Source organism: Phyllostomus discolor, chromosome 5, assembly GCF_004126475.2.
Source record: "Phyllostomus discolor isolate MPI-MPIP mPhyDis1 chromosome 5, mPhyDis1.pri.v3, whole genome shotgun sequence".
NCBI classification, from domain to species: domain Eukaryota; kingdom Metazoa; phylum Chordata; class Mammalia; order Chiroptera; family Phyllostomidae; genus Phyllostomus; species Phyllostomus discolor.
The window spans coordinates 133,801,535-133,815,060 of NC_040907.2; the positions used below are offsets into that span (position 1 = coordinate 133,801,535).

The 13,526-nt window shown below is 37.6% G+C and overlaps 1 pseudogene; it reads right to left on the reverse strand.

Moving 5' to 3' along the window:
* Positions 1-7,943: 7,943 nt before the first annotated feature.
* Positions 7,944-8,043, reverse strand: LOC114498157 (annotated as a pseudogene).
* Between the last annotated feature and the right edge of the window lie 5,483 nt (positions 8,044-13,526).

The window sequence follows — 13,526 nt, forward strand, 5'->3', positions numbered from 1 at the left end:
TAGACTAGACTAAACCAAAATTTATTTATGAATAGAGTAGATATGAATTGATATGACTCCTAATCTTCTGAAACTCCTCCTTTCCTTGAAATGGCCCCCAATACACATAAGTGGGCTCCCCATAGCTGTACCCAGCTCTTCGTCCTAGCTGGCAGACACCTTACCTAAAGTGAGCCACTCTGAATCTTCCCTGGCATTGTGAGCCTTGGAAACACAAAGGTGGAGGTCTTGGGAACTGAGTTGAGAGGTTCCAGGAAACGGCTCCTGAACTGGTATTCTCAGAAACTAAATCTGCAGCTATTCCCTCAGTTCTGTAAGCATTCCTAATTATTCCAATCTCCCCACTTTGGGTTTAACTAGTCAAAATCTATTCCTCTTCCTTGTCACCTAAAACACAGTAAGTAATATAAAACACAGCACTACAATGCCTGCTTTTAGAAAAGATTTGAGGCAGCTTTTAAGAAAAGCATTGGCACAATGAAATCAAAAGCTATTAATAGAAAGCAAAAGACAAAAGTCAATATATTTGAGAATAAGTAAATAATTTCTTTAGTTTGTTTGCTCTTTATCCATGTACATGACCCCCCCAAAATATATACATGGTCTCCCTTCTCTTTTCCCCTCCTTATTCAAACAACATGACGATTCTATGTTCTAGGTCAGTAGTGTTCAGCACTGTTAGTGTACTATAATGACTTTTAGAGTATTTTGTTAATCTTCATCCCCACCTCCCCTTCCTGGGGTATTCTGATTCAATAGTACCAGTGAGGAGCCAGCCATAGTTCCCAAGAGCTGCACGAATGATTTTAACATGTAGCCAGTATGGAGGGTCACTTTCAACTAGTTGTTTTGCAGAGACATGCATCCAAAAAACCAACAAAATCTATGGACCTCTCTTCAGAAAAATATGCATATACCTTTTATTCTATTTTCAATATTAGGAGGTACATAAACGTCCTCAAGTCCATTTATAAATGCTTGGTTAGAAAGCCGGTTTCTACACAATGCTAGTCAATGGAGGTAAAAAAACATTAACAATAAAACATGACTCCTGCCCTAGAGTAACTCATTTTATCAAAAGGTCACAGACATATGAGCTAATAATTTTCTTAGGCCCACCCACTCTTTTTCAGCTTTCTTCTAACTCTACTGACATTCAGCTTTCTTCTAATTATGCTCCAATCTTCCAGATCTTTCTCTCATGCTATGTATAAATAACAATTTTCTTATCTTAGAATTGACTATAAATTGATTCCAACGTTTCAGCTAAGGCACTGGGCACAAATTATAGTTTGAGTCCTTTATATACCTAATAATTTTTATGTAATTATGCATATCTTTTCTCATCAATTATGAGTCGCCTACTAGTCTAAGGGCTTACTTTGTAAGTGTGCTTATTAAGCATCGCATTTGTGTGAACTTCTTGAAGGTAGGGATTGTGGAGGAAATGCCTCATGCAGTGTGTTTGATAAACTCATGCAAATCTTGGGTAAGTCTTCTGATTCTTAGTTCAAGAGACCTCCAAGAAAAAAGACAGTGGTAGCAAGCTGTGACACTCACTAGCCACAAAACCTTTGGTGTCGTTGATGGACTGGAAATAGCACACACAGGATGAAGGGCCAAAGAGCCTGGATGCCAAGCCCAGTTGCATAAATCTGAATGAGCTTCAAATGATTTCACCTTCATTCCCTATCCATTAGGCAATGACAAAGATCACATCCTGAGTAAGTAATCCTCAGCATTCAGGGACCAAAAGCAAATGAAAAGTCTATTATCAGTTATAAATTACTATACAAATAATATTATTGGAAGCAGCCTGGCATAAAGGAATGAAAGTGGGCTTGAAGTTAGACAAACCTGGTTTCAAACCCAATGTCTGTCATTTAATAGCAACATGATCCTGGGGAAATCACCTAACTTGCAGGAGCCTTATTTTCTATCAAAAGGAATTGCTCATATCTCTTATAATATTGTTGGGGGGATTATATGCAAAATGCTTAATGCAGAGTTTGCTTCACAGAAAGCACTCAAAATACATCTTATTATAAATATTAAAAACTAATATTTCTAACATCAGTTCTTTAGTAGTAAAGATGACTCTACACAGATCTAGTTATATTCTATTGTCCCACATCTCAGGGGACATATGCTGCATAGCACACATTTGCCAAAAACATGACTGGAGTTAGGTGAGCCCTTGATCAGCCTGAAATTGGCCACAGGAAATTTAATACCCATCCTGGCTTCACTATAAGCATGAATTGATGTACTTGACATAGAAGTGACTTCTGCTAGACCTAACACCATAAAAACAAAGTACAAAGAAGAGGGAAAGGAGATTGGCCTAATAAAGTCTGTTTCCTCACAAAGAGGCCCACTTCAAGACATTTTAAAAAGTGATACTATGGGGTTTTTTTGTATCACTTTAAACAATTCTTGGAGCTTAAGTGGTTATAAAATCTCCCTTTCAAAAATAATTGTATTTTTTTAACAGCTGCTTGTGGCTTTAGAAAGTTGCTTATCCTCTCCTCCAAAAGGGCTTACAAACTAGTGTCAAAACATCTGGCAATTACCTTGGGCACTGATGTCAATCCCTCAGGCAACGAAACTCCCAATATCCCATCAGGAAATCAAAATCACTGCAACATCTGACCACTCGTATGTTAGGGTTGTTCCTGACCCGGGTTTCTGTAACAACCATGAATCCATGATAGACATGTTGTATGACTAAAGCAGTTAAGCAATTTCCCTTGGTGTTGCTAAACTTTCAGACTGTGGGGGCAAAAACATTTACTGATTGCTAACTACATACACAGACACTGAGCACCCTGGGCGAAAATGACGAAAAGATCTACACGGGCCATGGTTTCAGGTTCTTAGGGTCTAAGTTTCTAATTCAAACACAGCTAAATAAACTTTCTGAGACCCGACATTTAGGGGTGAAGTCTTGGGGGATCATGTAAGGGCCTGCAAGACTGAATCTATTTGAGGACATCAAGGTTTATTTAAAAGTTCTTTTAGTGCCTCCTTCACTGAAAGCCTCACAACAATTTATTTACCTTCCAAGAAAGAAATGGTTTCACCACCAAAATATGGTGCTGAAGTTGACCTTAAGAGCAATGTCATTTATTCAGAGACAGAATAGGTAGATGCCCACTATGACCAAGATGCCAGTACTACAGACTTCTAAACATTTTTCCTAACAACTCATGCTGCCTGATGTTACCACCATTGACTTACTTCCCTCAAGCTCAACTTTTCCTACAGGACTACTGGCAAACATATTGCATCCTATTTACCCAACATGGGAGACTATTTTGCTTGTTATTCAGCAAAGAGTGGAAGCTCAATGGAATTACTAGTGGGGCAAGATGGAATTTTTTATGTCAGTTGGAAAGGGCAGGTTTCAATACCCAAGTTTCAGAAGATCTGGAGGGCAGAGGGCACTTGGGAACAGGTACTAATGGCAAGTAGCATCTTCCTCACAGGTGTGCTGGCACTGCTAGAGGCATTACCTATCCAAGATCAGCAAACGGAAAGCATCCTCACTCACAACTCTCCATCAGACAGAGAGCCCTTTTCAGCTAAGTCCACATGCAATTTATAATCTCTCTCCACCCACCCATCTAGCAGTAGGCCACTGCAACCATCTGAACTGGTAAGAGGATTAACCCAGAAGCCTTCTAAAATCAACATCTCTTTTTCCTTCAGGCAGATCTTCCGACTAACTTTCTCCTGGAAAAAAAAAAAAAGTCTCTCTCCTATCTCTCCTGTTTGAAAAACATTCTGAGAAGAAAATGAAATAGCAATTGGATGTTGTTCCCATTTTTAAGGACTTTGGTAAATGATTTGTTTTTAGAAATTTCTTCCTGGGATTTACATCATTTTCCTCCCACCTTACCTCTCCTGTGTCCATTTTAGAGAAAGGCACCTCGTTTATCTTTGGGAGACAGTAATGCAGAAACTGTAACTGAGCATATTTCCCCTTGAGGATCAAAATATTTGTGTTAAATGAAATGAGAAATCTGCTAAGTGGCAGCATGGATTCCCCAGGGAGGGATATTTTGTAATTTTGAAAAATTCCTACTGAAATTCTTCTCTTGCCAAGAAAAGAGGAATGATTTCTATTAAAATTACTTCATGTCTGAATTACTCTCTGCCCCTCGGGAACATATAACATTACAGCTTTTACACTAAGTAATTTAGAAGGACAGGGACACCTTATTTGGAAAGCATGCAGGCTTAACACAGAATGTTGGGTATTAAGTATTTTCACTACAAAAGTCTCCCTTTGAAAATTTTGCACTTAAACTATTCAAATTCAAGCTCATTTTCAGAACCGATTCCTCTGATTGTCTGCATAAGACCTTTTAACTTTCCATCCTTATCCCACCATTCCCTGAAGCAGTAGAGAAAATTCTTTGATTGGAGTGCAAGAGCTGCACCTTTTATAGCAAACAAAATAGACAGTATCACATTAATAAAGAAGGTGAATGCTTTGAAGCAAGCCAAATCAGTAAATTTTTTAAAGATATATGTGTACACTTGAGTATATGCTGACAGGTGAGCCCAGAGAAAAGGTAAAGGCACAAGAGATGAAAAATGAATATCAACCCATGGACCCACTTGGATCAAGTATTACGGATGCCACAGGCACTGTGTTGAGAAAGCTTCTGAGGCCAAATTTGGTTGAAGAAAATAAAACTGCCCTGAAAGTGAATAATCTGCCATGATCCCGGGTGGCCAATCATAATTTTCTTTGGAATTGGTGAAACTGGACTTGTTTTCTGTGTTTTCCCATTTTCTACAGTAAATATATTGCTTTGCAATAAAATTTAAACTATTTTTAATATTTTTTAAAACTGAAAACATTTGACTATTTTTCCTTAAGTGGTCTCAAAGCTTCAGAAAATAATTAAATTATCATCTTTGAACCCTGCTCAGAAAGAGCCATTTTGGGGATCAGTGGAGAGCCAGCAAAGGTATAAGGTCTGTTTTTATGTATTACAAGCCAGTAATTCTTTGGACTATTGATTATTAATTATTTGAGTTATCATGAGGCACATTTATAGGTTTTATCCAGGCAGAGCTCCCAATGTTACTGTTGTGTTAATGGGCTTGGGCTAAACAGAAGCAGGTGGAGGACGACTGGAGCAGTGAAGCTTCAGGAGTACGAGCACACTAGAGCAAGACCTAGACTGTTACTGATTTCTACAGTTTTTCTGCAATGCTTGTGGGGTCATGCTCTCTCTCTCTCTCTCTCTCTCTACACACACACACACACACACACACACACACACACACCCCTAGCCTGTCAAAGGGAGAGAATAACAACATCTATCTCGCATGTCCAAATAAACCAATATATTTGGGAAGTGCTTTGTATTATACTAAAGCAAGCATAGTCAGGCTATTATTGTACTATTCTAGCACTATGATAATGCTAGCATTATTAGTAGTCATTGTAAATATCTTTGATTTCTATGTTAATGAAAGGAAAAAGTAGTATCCAAAACACAGATAATCTAAATTTATTTCCTCATGTGTAACTAATTTGTAATTACACAGCATAGATTATGAATGCTTCTATGCATCTAGAATATATGTGGTTCAATAAGTCACAGAAGAAACAGCCCCAAAGAACTTCAGTCATGATTCTGGGTCACATTTACAATTGGTGTTAGCTCAACTGGCAAATGGGGATTTTTTTTATTCTCCATCTAGTCTCTTTCCAGTACACACTGCTGCTTCTTATTTATCTTTATAATAATATTTCTCTGCACTATTGGATTTGAATAAATGGCCCCTATTTGGCTGAGGATTTTAACAAAATAACTTGGCATTTCCTGAGCAATCTCCATCTGAGAAAGGACACCTCACTTAGACAGGCAATATAGTATAAAAAACCTGAGCCTGGAACAAAAAACTGCCTTGGGTCACCAACATGAAGATCTACCCAATATCTGGGTGAATGTCACCCCAATGAATAAATAAGTTAGGTTATATAGTTTAAATAAGAAAAGAAGCATGCCATATTTGAACTTTCATATTCTCCTTCCTCCAATATTTGGATATATAAAGAAAAATAAGAATACTTAATATGCAGGGGACTGGGTCTAAAGAAATATGTAAAATAATAGCTAACATTTAGTGTATACATGTTTTGTTCCAGGCATGTTAAACATGTTATATATTATCTTTGCAGCACCCCCTGACATGTTGTCTTTATCATTTTACAGGTGTGGAAATTGAGGCTCAGACACATTAAGTAATTTTTTTAAATTTACTAAATAGCAGCTGCTTAAAGACAGAACCAAAATCTGAAGCTCCAGAGCCCATATTCTCTTCACACTGTAATGCTAGCATATTACTATTGGAGAATCCACTATACTCATCTTTCTCCTACTAAATTAGTTCACACAGTGGTAAAAGTACTCAGGACAAAAGTTCTAAATTTTTAGCCCAAGATCATGCCATTCAATACCAGCAAAGTCAGACCTGGAATCCAGCCTCCAGACTTCAGCTTGTTCAGTTAACCTTGAGCATGTGCCCACAACTAACCTGGAGGCCCACCAGCATCATGGGCTTCTAGTCTAACCTTTCTCTTCTAAAATGGTTCTTATATGCGGCAGAGTAGCAGTCAAATACATTCACAGGTTGAGCCCATGTAGGTGCATGGAACTCGTGCTGACTGTTGGAGAAGGTATAAAACACAGTGGTTTCTGAGGATAAGAGATTGTCAGAGAGAGGTACCTCAAGGTGACATGGCTAACTTCCTGAAATGTTTCAGACTAAGTATTTTTATATTATATCACCTCTCCAAGTGAAGTCTCTTCTCTCAGATGGAGATTGCTCAGGAAATGCTAACCAAGAAACAGCTCAGGTTTCCTGGAAAAGAGATAAATACTAGCTGAAATGGAACAGTGTCTGTGACCTTGCCTATGCCCTTGCACAAGTCACTGGCCCGTCTGAGCATCTTTCACATGGAGATCCTAATATCAATGTAATAAGAGTGACAGCCAGCATAATAACTAAACAGCTGTCTACCTAGATGTGAACAATAGAAATTATTAAAAATGATGACCTGGGCAGCTTGCAGGTGAGGTGCCTACTTCAGTTTGAACCAAGTTCTTTCTCTCTCTCTTTTTTAAGAGTTTGCCTCAATTCATTGAATTGGATTATTTAAATGAAATACACTTAATAAGTTCCCTTGGGCATCACTTGATACTTCTTTACTATTCCTTTTACCTTTTTTGTATTAGATTTAACACCTGGGTAATACTAAGTGCCATGGTTACCATAAATTATAGGAGACTAAATAAATATTTGAGAGAGCAGGAGAGATTTGATTAAATTGCTGAAAATGAAAGGTTGAGTACTATTTCCCACACCAAATAGACTTTTTTGCTTGAGTGTGCACTGCCAACAGTGGATTTAGTTTTCATAGCCCCAGACATTCTAAATGGGTAAATTGCCAGAACGACCACTTCCGCTTTTCTTCCTTGTTTAAGCCTCAACATATTTTTTTATCCTTTGACTTTAATCCAAGCTGCTAAGTTATGGCCAAGAATTGAAGGCTTGATAATAAGGGGTTGTAACAGAAGAACTCTATTGCAAAATCTACCTGGAATGGGAAGGTATACTTATATTGTAAATGTGGGTTTTAAGCACATTAGATATATGATCTGTCAAAGGTAGAGACCTTCCTGATCAGTGGGCATGAATGGAAGAACTCAGCTAAGATGAATTAATAATAATTATAGCAATGTCGGGTAATTTGAAATGAGCAAAAAAGACTACTGGGTGCCTCCGATAGAAAATCATGCACTGTTTAGAGACATTAATTTCAATATTCCTACTCTATAGATTTCCCTTTTGAAATGGTTGTACTCATTTAATAATGAGTTCAACAAAATCTTTAACACATGTTTGTTTTATATTTCTGTGAGTCATAATTTTACCTTTTTAAAAATTATTTTTCCCAGTTTTAAACTAATAGGAACAGATACTATACTTGATCTTAGCCAAAAGGCCAGGAGTGACCTTTCCCAGTTTTAACAGCTAATATATAGTGAGTTCTTACTGTGCTAAATTCTGCATGTGTATTTTCTCATTTAAACTATACAACTGCAAATTTTAGTTCACTCTCCCAATAAACAGATGAACTCAGTGAGGTATATATAGGTCAAGGGCAACTTTCCCATCTAAGAAATGAGACTGAAAATCAGAAACATGTCCTGAGCCACCCAGAAAATGTACAAATTTCTAGTTAGTTCTCCATGACCTCTGACTAGATGAGTTCATTATGCATAATTTCTTGATTTACCAATATTTCCCTTATGAGAACATATTCTCCCAAAGTGCCTTCTGGTCCACATCCTGCTTCAATCTCATTGAATCACACATCTCTCTGATGGCTGCCAAAGAAGATATCTTCTCATTCAGCCCTAACCTAAGGGTTCTTCAGGGGAGGTTGAGAGATGAGGAATTATGGGAAGAAGTTAAGAGTTTTGAGTTTAGAAGACAGAAAGAAGGTAGCAATTACAAAATGCATGATGGGCCAGGCAAAAAAGAGGGCATGAAATGGAATTTGGTGTGTGGGTACCTGACATTGAATTCACAACTTCATTCTCCATGCATTCCACAGAAATGCTCCTCCATGCCCTATCGCCCCAGCTTCCATTCGCTCTGGAATTTAGCTCTCTGCCTTCAGGTTCAGATTCTGTAGTGGCCCATCTACAATCTCTCTACTGTCCCAATGGAAAAGTCCTACTGGGGCTGATGAGCCTTGAAATCGGAATAGGTCTGTTGACCACCATGGGCCCTACTTCTCTAAGCCAGAAAAGAATCTGAAGTGAAGATTCCTTTCAACTTTAACATGAAATGATTTCTATAATTAGTTTTTATCATCCAGTGAAACATAATTCCAAATGTAAAATGACATATACACTCTTCTTAGACATTCTAAAATATTTATTTACCCCTTATATTTATTATATTTATTTAAACCATTTCATTCCCAAAAGGACTGTATACTGGATTGTACAGTTGTAACCCATATGTATGGTCTGCAGAAGAGAGTTGTTATAAAGTAAGGGAGCTATAGTACATAGAACTGTTGTTTGCAAGTACAGAAACCCACTCTGCCATCTAAGGGTAATTCATATTCTCATGGAATCCAAGAAAAGGAATGTCCCCTTGCCTCCATGAATGGACAGGAACTAGGAACCAGAATTTCTTCAAGAACATTTACCTCCCAGCTCTTTTCTCCACTACACACATGTAGCATTCATTTCTGTTACAGAATATAGCAGATAACAGAAAAAGATGTCTACAAACAGCATATATGACCAGGGTCTCTCCAGCCATTGTTAGTATAATGAGAACGGTTTATACAACATTGATGTAACCTAGCAGCCAAGGAGAGTGGACTGGAATGCACATGTGTAAATAATGACGACTTCACTGTACTAGTCAGTGGAGGCAGTAGACACCATTGAGTGAGCATGTGTACTGAGTGGCCATTACATTCAAAAAGATTGAGCAAGTAGGCCAATGAATCTGCATCAAATTTTGCGCTAAGTTTGAACATTCCTCTGTGGAAACTATTCAGATGATTCAGAAGGCTTTCAGGGATGATGTAATGAGTACAGCACAAATAAAAGTGTGGCACAAATGCTTCAAAGATACTTGAGAATCTGTTCAAGTGATCCACCTTCTGGAAGGCCTGAAACAAGCAGAACACCTGAGAAAGTTGAACATGTACGGGCTACAATCAACAAGGATCAGTGACTGACAGTGCAAGAGCTAGAAGCTGATTGGGGGACTCCAAAAACTATGAGTACTGTGAGTACTATGTATAGTACTGTGATATGAGTACTGTGTCCTAGATTTTGATGAAGGACCTTGGCATGAAACATGTCATGACAAAATTCATTCTACAGCTTTTGCTACCAGAGCAGAAGGAACATCATGCTGCAGTTGCTAATGACTTGATTGAAATCACTACAGATGAACCAGATTTCCACAAGAAGGTCAAAACCAGAGATGAATCATGGGTCTATCGTTATGATACAGAAAGGAAGGCCCAGTCACCCCAGTGGAAGGTGCTTGGTTCTCCATGCCTAAAGAAGGCACAGCAAAGTCACAGCAAGATCAAAACCATGTTAACTGTGTTTTTGATTGGGAAGTGTTTGTCCATCCTGAGTACGTCCCTCCATACCAAACAATTAATAAGGAGTACTACCTCAATGTTGTTTGTCAATTGAGAGGGTCAATATGACAAAAATGGCCACAGCTAACAGCAACTGGTAATTGCCAACTTCATCACAACAATGCGCCTGCTCATGCATCAAGTCCCATGCAATTTTTTGGCAAAACATCAAATCATCCAGGTGACTCAGTGCACCCCTACAGCCCAGATTTGGCACCCTGCAACTTCTGGCTTTCCCTAAAACAAAAATCACCTTTGAAAAAGAAGAGATTTCAGGCCACAGATGAGATTCAGGAAAATAGACAGGGTAGCTGATGGCAATTCCAACAAAGGATTTTGCAGAGTGTTTTGAACAGTAGAAGAGATGCAGGAAGAACTGTGTGAGGTCCCATGGTGCCTACTTTGAAGGGAACTGAGGTGTCATGGTCCTATATACAACATTTCTTGTATCTTGTATCTTCTTCAATAAATTCTTCTATTTATCATAGTACATGGCAGGATACTTTCAGGACAGACCATCGTGTGTGCATGTATTATATAAATATATGTATTATGTTTATGTTTATATAGTACATATGTATATAAAATCATGCAAAGAAAGATCAACCTCTCTTTCTAAGACTCAACTCAAAATTTCTAAGGAAGGCATTGGCCAAGCTTGGGTCACAGGTCCACCTCTTGATCTGTCAACAGTGACCACACTCTAAGAAAGCTGCTCTGATTGAAACATGTGCTCTTCCTTCTTCCAACCAGCTGTAAACTGTGGGCCAGACTGCACTGTGCAAAACAGCCAACAGGAGCCACATGCCCACTACTGACTGAGGTGAAAGGAAAGAAAAACCACCAAAAAACAAGGAAGGGAATGGGATAATAACTACAAAAGATGTCTACCATGAGTCTCGTAAAAGCAACCATTATTGACTAATAGATTATTTATAAAGCTTTAAATTAAATAATACCATAAGTCTTATTAAAAACACAAGCTAAAGGCTTTATGTATTCCTTCACTCTACAGGGACATTTTGATACACACAATCAGAAGTGATCAAGAAAAACATACTGTGTTCTCCCCTTTAATCAGCATCTTTCTTGCTTCTCTCAGGGCCCCTATACGTGGTCTCAATAAATGTCTCTACACACTCTGAGTTCTTCCCATTTTCTCAGCATTTTTCTTTTGCTTCTTGAACTTCACTTATTCCATAAAAGCACATTGAAACATCACTGTATATCTCTGTTTTTGCAATTGTTCTTTCTGCACAATTAAGCATAATAATTAAAGCATCCCTTTCGTCTGAAAGGCAATTAAAGTACAACTTTGGAAACATGAGAGAACAATATTGAATAATGTTAACATTTGTCAGTGAGGTCACTAAATGGGCAATAGATCTTAGAAAGCAATTGTCTTTCCCTTGTAAACAGATCACTGCTGAGGTTACTTAAGTGGCTGTAATAAGTCCCATATACCACTGGCTGCCAAAGCAGGTTTTTCTATCTTGCTTTGTTTCTATTCCTTTATCAGAAATGAACACTTTGTGGTAATTGGCAGAAATCTATTGACATACTGATAAAAAATGAGTCTAAAACCACTTGTAAATCAGCATAAAGCCAAGAAAAGAGAGAGCATTTATAGATAAAAAAAAGTAATAATATTTCAAAGAAGGTCTTAGAGATAGAACGAAATATGATGCATTACCAAAAGTTTATAAATTGGAAGACAACAATAGCAACTACAAAGTAGCTACTTAATAAATGCAGAAGCAATGACCAACTATGGTTTCACAATAACATTAACATTCCTTCATTGCATCTGACTGTCTCCTCCACCCCCTAATAAAAACAGCTTCCATGGGGCAGAATATACAGGTTTGTTCACTATTTTATCCCTGGCACATGAATGTGTGGCTGACAACAGGTGAGAATCAAAAATATGTTCTACTGTGTTTTATTTTTAAAATTGAAGTACAAGATACATGGAGAGAAGTATGCATATCATAGGTATAAAACTCACTAAATTTTCACAGTCTGAGCATATCTGTGCAACCAGAACCCAAAGCAAGAAACAAACATTACCAGAAATACTTCTGTACATTTTCACAGTAACCACCATTCCCAATTCTAACAGCATACTTTAGTTGTGCTTGTTTTGGAACTCCCTATAAATGGAATCACATAATATAAACTATTTCTTGTATGACTTTTCATTCAACACTATAACGGTAAAATTCATCGACATTATGGGTATGTGTAGTTCACCCTTCTCCTTACTGCATCATATGCCATCACGTAAACGCACTAATTCTCTTATACATTCAGCTGCTGATGAGCATTTAGGCAGTTCCCAGATTTTGGCTAATAGAAATAGTGCTCTTATGGACATTCTAGTGCATATCTGTTGGTATATATATAAATGTTAAATACATACTTAGAGGTAGAATTACCATGTTATAAAATAGGCATATGTTCAGATTTAGACATAAATATTTGTTGGATAACTTAATAATTTGAGCTTTAAAAGACCCTAATTTTAATTGAGTTTGGAGTGAAATTAATATTATTCAATACCTGACTTCCATATGAAAAAACTAAGTGCCAAGTTCAGTGAAGAAAAGCGGTGTACAGGAGGACATGCTGCTACCAACTAGCAGTGTGGCCTTCAGCAAGAATCCTCTGGCCTCAATTTCTTCACATAAATTGAGTAAATTCAATAAGATAATCTCAAAATCACTCCCATATTCCAGTTCTAAAATTCTATAACTCACTTCAGATATAACTGCCAGAGCCATGACTCAAAGTTGTGCTTCTAAACTCATACCCAGAAGTTTTCATTTCATATCAGCTTCTATTTCAATGAAATTAATTATTGATGGAAACATTTATTATCAAATTAGTAATGAATAATATTAGCAAATATTTATTGAATGTTCTTTCCACATGTTTTTCATTCACTAGCTTATCGAATCCTCATAACAACTCCTAAAGAGTTATACACATACCATTTGTAAAGATGGAAACTGAGGCACAGAGAGGCTAAATTCTCACTCTAAAATCACAAAGCTATTAAGTGATGAAGTAGGTCCTTCTGGGCACTATACACATAACCTCTTTATGTGTACTTTTTTTCAGCTCAAACAGCATCCAATATCAGATCCTTTTGCTATAAATTACAACTGTTTCTAGCCACTTGCTCCAATGGCAGCTTGTTCCTCCTTTGATTCTTGTATGTGTCTTTGGCTTCCCTGGTCTGAAGTAGCCACACCAGCAGCATTCTCAGCAGGCTGCTCCCCAACTGGCCTTAGCACTATGAGAAGCACAT